The sequence below is a fragment of the Mandrillus leucophaeus genome, unplaced genomic scaffold, assembly GCF_000951045.1.
Source record: "Mandrillus leucophaeus isolate KB7577 unplaced genomic scaffold, Mleu.le_1.0 Scaffold207, whole genome shotgun sequence".
Taxonomy (NCBI): domain Eukaryota; kingdom Metazoa; phylum Chordata; class Mammalia; order Primates; family Cercopithecidae; genus Mandrillus; species Mandrillus leucophaeus.
In genome coordinates, this window is record NW_012102110.1 from 911376 (window position 1) to 920369 (window position 8994).

Here is an 8994-nt window from a genome sequence, read left to right on the forward strand (position 1 = left end):
CAGCCCAGGAGTTTGAGATCAACCTTGGCAGCATAGCAAGATGCCGTCTCCACAAAAAAAAAAAAAAAAAGAAAAAGAAAAAGAAAAATTAGTTATGCATAGGGGTGCACACCTGTAGTCCTACCTACTCAGAAGGCTGAGGTAGGAGGACTGCTTGAGCCCAGAAGTTTGAGGTTACAGGGAGCTATGATCATGCTACTGCTCGCCAGCCTGGGTGACAGAGCCAGACCTTGTCTGTAAAAAACAAACAAGCAAACAAACAAATACCCTTGCTGAGAACCCATCCACAGCTCCCATCTCTTTCAGAACACCACTTTGCCTCCTACATCATTAAGAAAATTGAGGCAATCAACTATGAGCCGACTCAAACTCCTGTATCATCTACCCTTGCATCAAACTTCCCTCCAGTTTGGAAGGATACCCTCCTCAAGGTCAAGGCCAGCATCCCCATTAGGAGCCTTGGAATCCCTCTCCTCCTCCTCCTTCTCTGGGTTCCACCACAATTATGCCTCCTCCCTAATATCTTCAACGTGACCCGCTTTCTTAATAATTCTCCCTCAGGCTGTGAAGAAAATCAAGCAAGAATCAACCATTCTGTCTTTACCTTGCAAACCTTTTTGCCTATTATCTGATTTCACCCTTTTCTATCCAAACAAGCTTTTGTATTCCCAGAACCTTAGTCTCACTTTTCTTTCACACTTAAAAACCACCACAGAAACTTGACTTCTCTTGCCCATTTCTTTGTTTGAACTACTTATGCTAGCATTTAAATGAAACCAAAAATCTATTTCCCTAATTCAGACCCTGGACTGGCTACATAATTTGCAGGATTCAGTGCAAAATAGAAATGCAGGACCTTTTGCCTAAAACTCATTAAGAATTTAAAGACATTAATGGCAGAGCAGTGCCAAGTGCCAGGTCCTGAGAGCAGGGCCCTGGGACAGCACACGTCACACACCCATGGAGCAGATTCTGGTCAGACCTTTCTACTGGACTCCTTGCTGTTTATAACAACACAGACCACCACCGCAATACAATTTTATCCCTTCTGACTCCCAGAGGCAGAACAGTGCATTATTTAGAGCAGGGCTCCCCAGCCTTTTTGGCACTAGGGACCAGTCTCGTGGAAGACAATTTTTCCACTGACTGATGGGGATTGGGGGATGGTTTGGGGATGATTCAAGAACATTGCATTTATTGTGCACTTTATTTCTATTATTATTACATTGTAATATATAATCAAATAATTATACAACTCGCCATAATGTAGAATCAGTGGGAGCCCTGAGCTTGTTTTCCTGCAACTAGATGGTCCCATCTAGGGGTGATGACAGACAGTGACAGATCATCAGGCATTAGATTCTCATAAGGAACATGCAACCTAGATCCCTCACATGTATAGTTCACAATAGGGTTCAAGCTCTTAGGACAATCTAATGCTGCTGCTGATCTGACAGGAGGCGGAGCTCAGAGGTAAGGTGAGTGATAAGGAGTGGCTGTAAATACTGACAAAGCTTTGCCAGCTTGCCCGCCGCTCACCTCCTGCTGGCCCAGGGGCGTGAGGAACCCTGCTGTATGAGAGGATGTAAATATATAAGAAATATAAAAATACAGAAAATTATTTACAAAATACAGGGAAATAAAACGTGCCCCAGATACAGATATAGCACAGAGGAGAGTGCTGAGCAAGTGATCTTGGAGAAGACTTTCCTAAGTGGGGAGGCACAAGTGGTGGTGGTGGTAGTGAAGGTGAACTGGGGCCAGAGAGAAGGAATCAGGATAGCGCAGCAGATGTGGCAACAGTTCTCAAATCTGCATTACGTCACTATTTCTTTGAATGTTTCCTGTGAGATTAAGTGCTTAATTCATAGTTTATTTTCCTTAATACAAACCTTTAGCCCGATTCTGCCCTGTGAAGTCAACCATGATACTGCATTTAGAAAATATTGACAGCTTCCAAATTTCCACAACTGTGTCAGACTCACTAATACCAAGCAGACAGGAAAGATAAACAAGGATTCCTGTTTGTCTATGAACCATCACAAAAAGATAAACTTCATTCAACCGAGAGCAGAGTCGACAGTGCATTTACTCTTAGCATTTCAGACATATGGAAATACATTTCTTTGCCAAACCAAGGACTTTAAAGTCAAATTTGACTTCTCTTCTAACTTAAAGTTAGTTTTATTGCATTGCATATTTCAGAAACAAGAGTTTTTGTAAATGCTTTCAGAAAAAAAAAATGTTTATCAGTAGTAACTGCATGTTTATCTCTTTCTTTTTCCATACCTACATCCAAAAGAATAGTGTGAGGTATCAGGATAAGAAAAGCAGGTATGAGAGATGATGTTTACAGTTTAAGAAAGCATGTAGTCAGACGCTTGCAGCAATGGAATGCTAAGTTTTACATTACTTGGTAAAATTAGAATATATGTTCAAAGAGCTTCTGTTCATTTGAATTTTTTTCTGTTTGCTTTCACAGTTCTGATTTTATTCAGTTAATCATATGTTGAGATTTTTTTCTCATTACAAAATTTTCATTCTGCTGTTGTATGTCATAGAGTGTTGACTGATAAAAGAATATCCTGTTATGTGATGCTGTTACAAAATGCCTCTATACAGAACCAGTGAAGATTAGCGGGAAGGAAGAGAAGGTTATAGTAATAGGCAGAATTCTAAGATGACCCTAGTGACCCCTGCCCTTTATTTCCCTTCTCTGGAGTGTGGGTGGAGCTTATGGCTATGATAGGAGCTCACTTCCAAGGGCAATTCAACAAATATTTATTTAGCACGCAGAATAGGTACCATGTCACAACTTGTATTAAGAGAACAGTTAGGCAGGGCTCAGTGACTCACACCTGTAATTCCAGTTCTTTGGGAGGCCAAGGCAGGCGGATCACTTGAGGTCAGGAGCTCCAGACCAGCCTGGCCAACATGGTGATACCCCATCTCTCCTAAAAATACAAAAATTAGCCGGGCATGGTGGCGAGTGCCTGTAATCCTAGCTACTCGGGAGACTAAGGCAGGAGAATCACTTGAACCCGGGAGGCGGAAGTTGCAGTGAGCCGAGATCTTACCACTGCACTCCAGTCTGGGTGGCAGAGTGAGACTCTATCTCAAAAAACAACAACAGCAACAACAACAACAAACAAAAACCAGTTAAATGAATTGAGGAAATTTCTTTGGTGAAAGAGAAGGCTAGATAAGATGACAATTGTCTCAAAGTCATCATACGGAAAACAGAGTAGAAGCACAGAACAAGGACTATTGTATATAAGAGAAGTAGGTGTTAATGTAAGGTAAGAAATAACTTTCTAATGGTCAGAGCTTTTTGAAAATGAAATACACTGTCTATGAAATAGCAGCAGTCTCATCATTGTGTCTGGTCAAGACTTGATAAACAGAAGTGAGCTGTACTATAAAGAGGATTCCTAAGTTTGTTAAAAAGTTGGACTAGATGACTTTTAAATTTCCCTTTCAACTCAAAGATGTGGGTCTAAAATTCTTCCTAGGTTATAAGTGACAGCCCAAAAGCTGGCTATTTAATAACAATCACTTTTACTTGTTTTATGTATATGTATTTTGTATAGAAAGGTATAAAGATTAAAACACCATCACCCATAGTTCTATCACCCAAGTATAAAAATTAGTAACAATCTGATATATTTCTTTCTGTAATTTTTATCTTATTTTGTTTTCTCATAAAAGTTATATGCATTAAATGGACATTTTCATTGTCTACACTATAATTTTTCTTAATATTAAATTATCTAAAATGATACAAAGGTTTTAACTTCTGACTAGTGAATTAATGACATTGTTTATTTCCCAGAATATTTGTTACACTTTTCCCAGCCAATGAAAATGATTTCATTTGAAAGGTCTTTAAAATGTGTCAATTAGCATTAAAATGTATTGCAGACCAATATTAGTAGGTGAATTATAAATACCATCACATTAGACACGGTCCCAGCCTATCCCTAAAAGGCTCATGGCAATGTTAAATCCAAATTGTAAGACTTATGGGAAGGGATTATACATTAACTAATCTGATAACTTATAAATATCTTCAAGTTGCTGTGGAATGACTCTGTTTTCAAGAAGACAAAGGGAGCCAATACATCTACTTTCATTAAGAAGCTGAAATTAAATTTGAATTTCCTTCTTTCCAAAGGTTGGTCTCTTATGTTCGCCTTATACTATATATTGTCTTGTTGGGGGGAACCATGGGGATAGGCATTAACATATTTTATCTAATTATAATTACTTGGTGTAGTATTCTGATTGCCCAACTATGTTAGCAAGTAAAAGAAAAGTAGGGAAGTTTAGAAATTAATTAATTCTCTCAAATTGTATTCTGTAGATATTTGTTAGCTATAAGTCTCAAATCTCTAGGTGCTTATTACTCAATCAAGATAAGGCAGGATAATAACTAATAAAATGATGTGTGAAATGCAGTGATAGAGATGTATGCAAAGCACTGTATGGTCACGAAGATGGTTGGGCTTAATGATGCCTGAGAAGTTTGGGGAAGGTTTTACATAGGAGATAACCAATAGAAATGGGAGGTCATTTCTGCAGTGTAAATAGCATTTTCAACAAATGACATTTTCATGAAGAAAGGGTACGAGTTTACAAAGTCACTACAAATGATTCAGCAAGGTTGAAACACTGTTTGCATGTTGAAGGGGGCTAGCCCCTCCACACTTGTGGGTATTTCCAGTCAGGCGGGACGAGAGACTGAGAAAAGAAATAAGACACAGAGACAAAGTATAGAGGAAAAGAAGTAGGCCCAGGGGACCGGCGCTCAGCATACAGAGGACCCACACTGGCACCGGTCTCTGAGTTCCCTCAGTATTTATTGATTACTATTTTCACTATCTCAGCAAGAGGAATTCGGCAGGAGAACAGGGTGACAGTGGGGAGAAGGTTAGCAAGAAAACACGTGAGCAAAGGAATCTGTGTCACAAATAAGTTCAAGGGAAGGTACTATGCCTGGATGTGCACCTAGGCCAGATTTATGCTTCTCTCCACCCAAACATCTCAGTGGAGTGAAGAGCAACAGAGGAGCACTGCTGCCCGTATGTTTCACCTCCCGCCACAGGGCGGTTTTTCTCCTGTCTCAGAATTGAACAAATGTACAATCGGGTTTTATACCAAGACATTCCGTTCCCAGGGACAGGCAGGAGACAGAGGCCTTCCTCTTATCTCAACTGCAAGAGGCCTTCCTCTTTTACTAATCCTCCCTAGCACAGACCCTTCACAGGTGTCGGGCTAGGTGACGGTGCCCCTGGTTTATCGAGAATGGAGAATGGCGATGACTTTTACCAAGCATACTGCCTGTAAACATATGGTTAATAAGGCACATCTTGCACAGCCCTAGATCCCTTAAACCTTGATGCCATACAACACATGTTTCTGTGAGCTCAAGGTTGGGGCAAAGTAACAGATTAACAGCATCTCAGGGCAAAACAATTGTTCAGGGTACAGATCAAAATGGAGTTTCTTATGTCTTCCTTTTCTCAATAGACACAGTAACGGTCTGATCTGTTTCTTTTCCCTACAGCATGTATCTTAAACTCAGCAGTTACAGTGTAGTGTCTTTAACTTTATCTGCACCACCCTCTTCTCCCTTTAGATTGAGGCCTTGAGGTCTAGAACCCCGTCATATTCTTCTCTGTGGCCTGAGCAACAAGCTAGTACCTGGCCCACAGTTAAGAGTCAATAAGTGTTTGTTGAACAAATAAATAAGGAGTAAATGAATGAATGTACAATCTATGGCTTAGAAATACTAAGTTTTGGTATTTTTATAATAATTTTGAATATATAGTTTTTAAGAAATTTATTTTAGTCAGTTTTTATCAGATCATTAAATAAGAGAGAAAAAATCAATATGTTGAATTTACTTTGCTTTCATAGGCTTTTCTACAGTGTAATTAACAGTCTTTGTGTCTACTTTCTCTGGTCTTATTTTCTTCTCAAACTATTGTAAGATGACTTCTACCCTCCTACTCCACTGAAACTTCTCTCTCTCTCCCTCTGTCTCTTTCTTTTTAGAGACAGGGTCTCATTCTGTTGCCCAGGCTGGAGTGCAGTGGTACAATCATGGCTCAATGTAGCCTCAAACTCCTGGGCTCAAGCTATCCTACCACCTCAACCTCCCAAGCAGCTAGGACTACAGATGTGCACCACTAGGCCCAGCTAAATTTAAAAATGTTTTTGAGAGATGGGGTCTCTCTATGTTGCTCAGGCTGGTCTTGAACACCTGGCCTCAAGTGATCCTCTCACCTAGGCCTCCAAAAGTATTGAAATTATAGGCATGAGCCACCACACTGAGCCCACTGAAACTTCTCTAGCAAGGATCACAAATGGACACAACCTTGGTATATCTAATGGATGTCCTTATCTCATTGAACTTCTTATGTTCCTCCACATTTCTCTGCATTTATCACTTCTGCCTTCACTCATGTTGTCTCTGCTGTCTGGAATGTTACACGATCCATACACATGCACATACACGCACACGTGCGAGCATACACACACAGACGCGCGAACATGCGCACACGCGTGCGCGCACGCACACGCACACACCCCTCCCTTCCTGGCCTCTTACCTAGCTGATTCCTAGTCATTCATGCTTAGGTTTTTGTGCCTGTGTCACTTCCGCAGCAGATCAGGTATTCCTTCCTTGTGCTGCCTGCTCATAGCACACAGGGTACGATGCTACTATTACATTTATCACGTAGCCTGGGAATTATGTTTGCATTTCTCTCTGTGACTATACTGAGAAATTTGGTGGGGGGAAGGAATATTTCTTTCTGTATACTTTTGTATCCCTTACACCTCTCATAGTCCCTGATTGGTAATCAACATACTGGTGTTCTCATTGTTAATAAGAATAGTGAAAACTTAGGGCAACAGACTGAAGGTCTTTGTGACAAGTAATTTTTGTTTACATGGGACGGATGACAGTGACAGAGCTCTAAATTTCTACTAACCAGCTGAGACACGATGGCAAAGAAGCAGATTGCTGTGATTGGAGCTGTAATTAGCGAACTGGGTGCCATTAAGTGCTGCTTAGATGAAGATCTGGAGCCCACCTGCTTTGAAAGATATGATGATATTGGAGGTCTCTGGAAATTTCAAGTAAGTTTAGATTTCATTTGGTTTTAATCATGTAACTTTAAAAAAAATAGCTAGAACAATTTGATGCTGGTTTCCTCAGAGGAAACATATAGCACATCACATTTTAGGAATTATGTAATGACTCTAATATTCTTGCTTATATTACGGATTAACTGAGGAATTATATGAATATATGTCAATTTCAGATTAAGCCATGAAATTTATCAGATTCTCTTCAGGATAGCTGAGATTCCATGTGGTCATCAAAAATATTAGAAAGATATAGTGGTTGAGGATTCTTTCAACTGATCAGATGATATTGTGCCCAAAGTTAGAGATGTCACACCATTTTTTCCCCTGACTTAGCATGGGTATACAGTAGGGTAGGATGGTCTATTGCTGGGCTTCTCCCACGTAATCTCATATTCTCTTCTGTGGTCACACCTGCTGACTGGCCATTGCATGGTATCTTCTCTTGTCAATCAGAGGGCAATGACTTTTTATTTCTCTCAGTTCTTGGTAGCAGGAGATTTATTGCCGTGAGGAATTCAAACTTGGTGCCAAACGTTGAATAGGCTTAAGTTCCTGGGTGGTCTCATCTTCTTTTGGTGCTTCATTCTGCCATCCTTGGAAGTGCCCTTGAAGTCCAACACTTCTGATCAGTATTTTCCAGTTCTGATAATCCCAGAGAGCCACTCTGCTCACCAGTCATGGCTCGCTTTCTCATGGGTGTGCGTGAATGAGCAGATTTCCTTCTCTTGCTCCTGGCTCTTGTGCCCACCCAGACCATGTTTCAAGAGCCAGAACCCTCTCCATCCAGAATATGGAGAGTGGGCTTGAGGCAAAGTTGTCAACATTGCTGCCCCACAGGGACTTTCCTCAGGTGCCACTGGAGCAAATCAGTGCCCAATCAGCGTTCAGATAGACCCACCAACCTGCTGTTAGCGTCATTCAAATATCCTTCCATACCTGTGGATTTTCCTGTGTACAGTTTTAATTGACCTTCAGTTCTAAATGTCCTATAATACCCATTTTGTTTCTTCTTTAAGAGTACATTCATTCAACAAATATTTTTTGGGCCCTACTCTGTGTCAGGAACTTTTCTAGGAGCCAGGAAATATATTAGTAAACATGAATACAAAAATCCTTGCCCTTAAAAAGTTTACATTCTAATGGGAAAGGATAATTAAATTAAAAAGTAGTATGGTTAATGCTGGTAAGGATAATAGAGAAAAATAAACCAGGAAATGAGAGTTTGATGAATATAAATTAAATATGTGCTCATGAAAAGCCTCAAAATGATTTTTGACAAGGAATTGAAATGTAAGAAAGAAAGCTGAGAAGAGATCTAGGGGAAGGGATTGAGAGGAATCTTTAAGTGCAGAGCTGTGAGGTGGGAGCATGCCTTGCGTGTTAGGGAAGAACCAGGGAGCCGATGGGGCTAGACTGTAGTGGCCCAGAGGAAGAAGTCTAGGAGGTGGTCAGAGGGGAATGGGAGCCCAGATATTAGCATTTAGACGCCATGATAAGGACTTTGACTTCCATATAGATTAAAACCATGAGATGGTTTTAAACGAAGGAGTAGTGTTCTATGGCTTGTGTATTAACTATAAAAGACAACCCTGATTGCTCTATTGAGAATAGAACAAAGAAATACTAAGAAATTTGTCCAGTTTGAAAGCTGCTCAATAATGTTCCAGTGGGAGATCACAGCAAACTGCACCAGGTTTCTAGATACACAGATTTTTTAAAAGTATGTTATAATTTCTTATATGTTGACTTTTTCTATTTCTTTTTGAATTCACGTCATATATTTAAAAAGGTTTGTGTCTATTATATCTTCTTAGTGGATAGTTCCTTTTATCCATA

At 40.1% G+C, this 8994-nt stretch overlaps 1 long non-coding RNA gene across 1 annotated transcript in view; it reads left to right on the forward strand.

Moving 5' to 3' along the window:
* The first annotated feature begins 3230 nt into the window (after window positions 1-3230).
* Window positions 3231-8994, forward strand: part of LOC105539564 — a 17847-nt gene continuing 12083 nt past the window's right edge. Inside the window, exons 1-3 of the long non-coding RNA XR_001006066.1 lie at window positions 3231-3299; window positions 4075-4174; window positions 7002-7146. This is a non-coding gene — a long non-coding RNA (uncharacterized LOC105539564). The remainder of the gene's footprint in view (window positions 3300-4074; window positions 4175-7001; window positions 7147-8994) is intronic.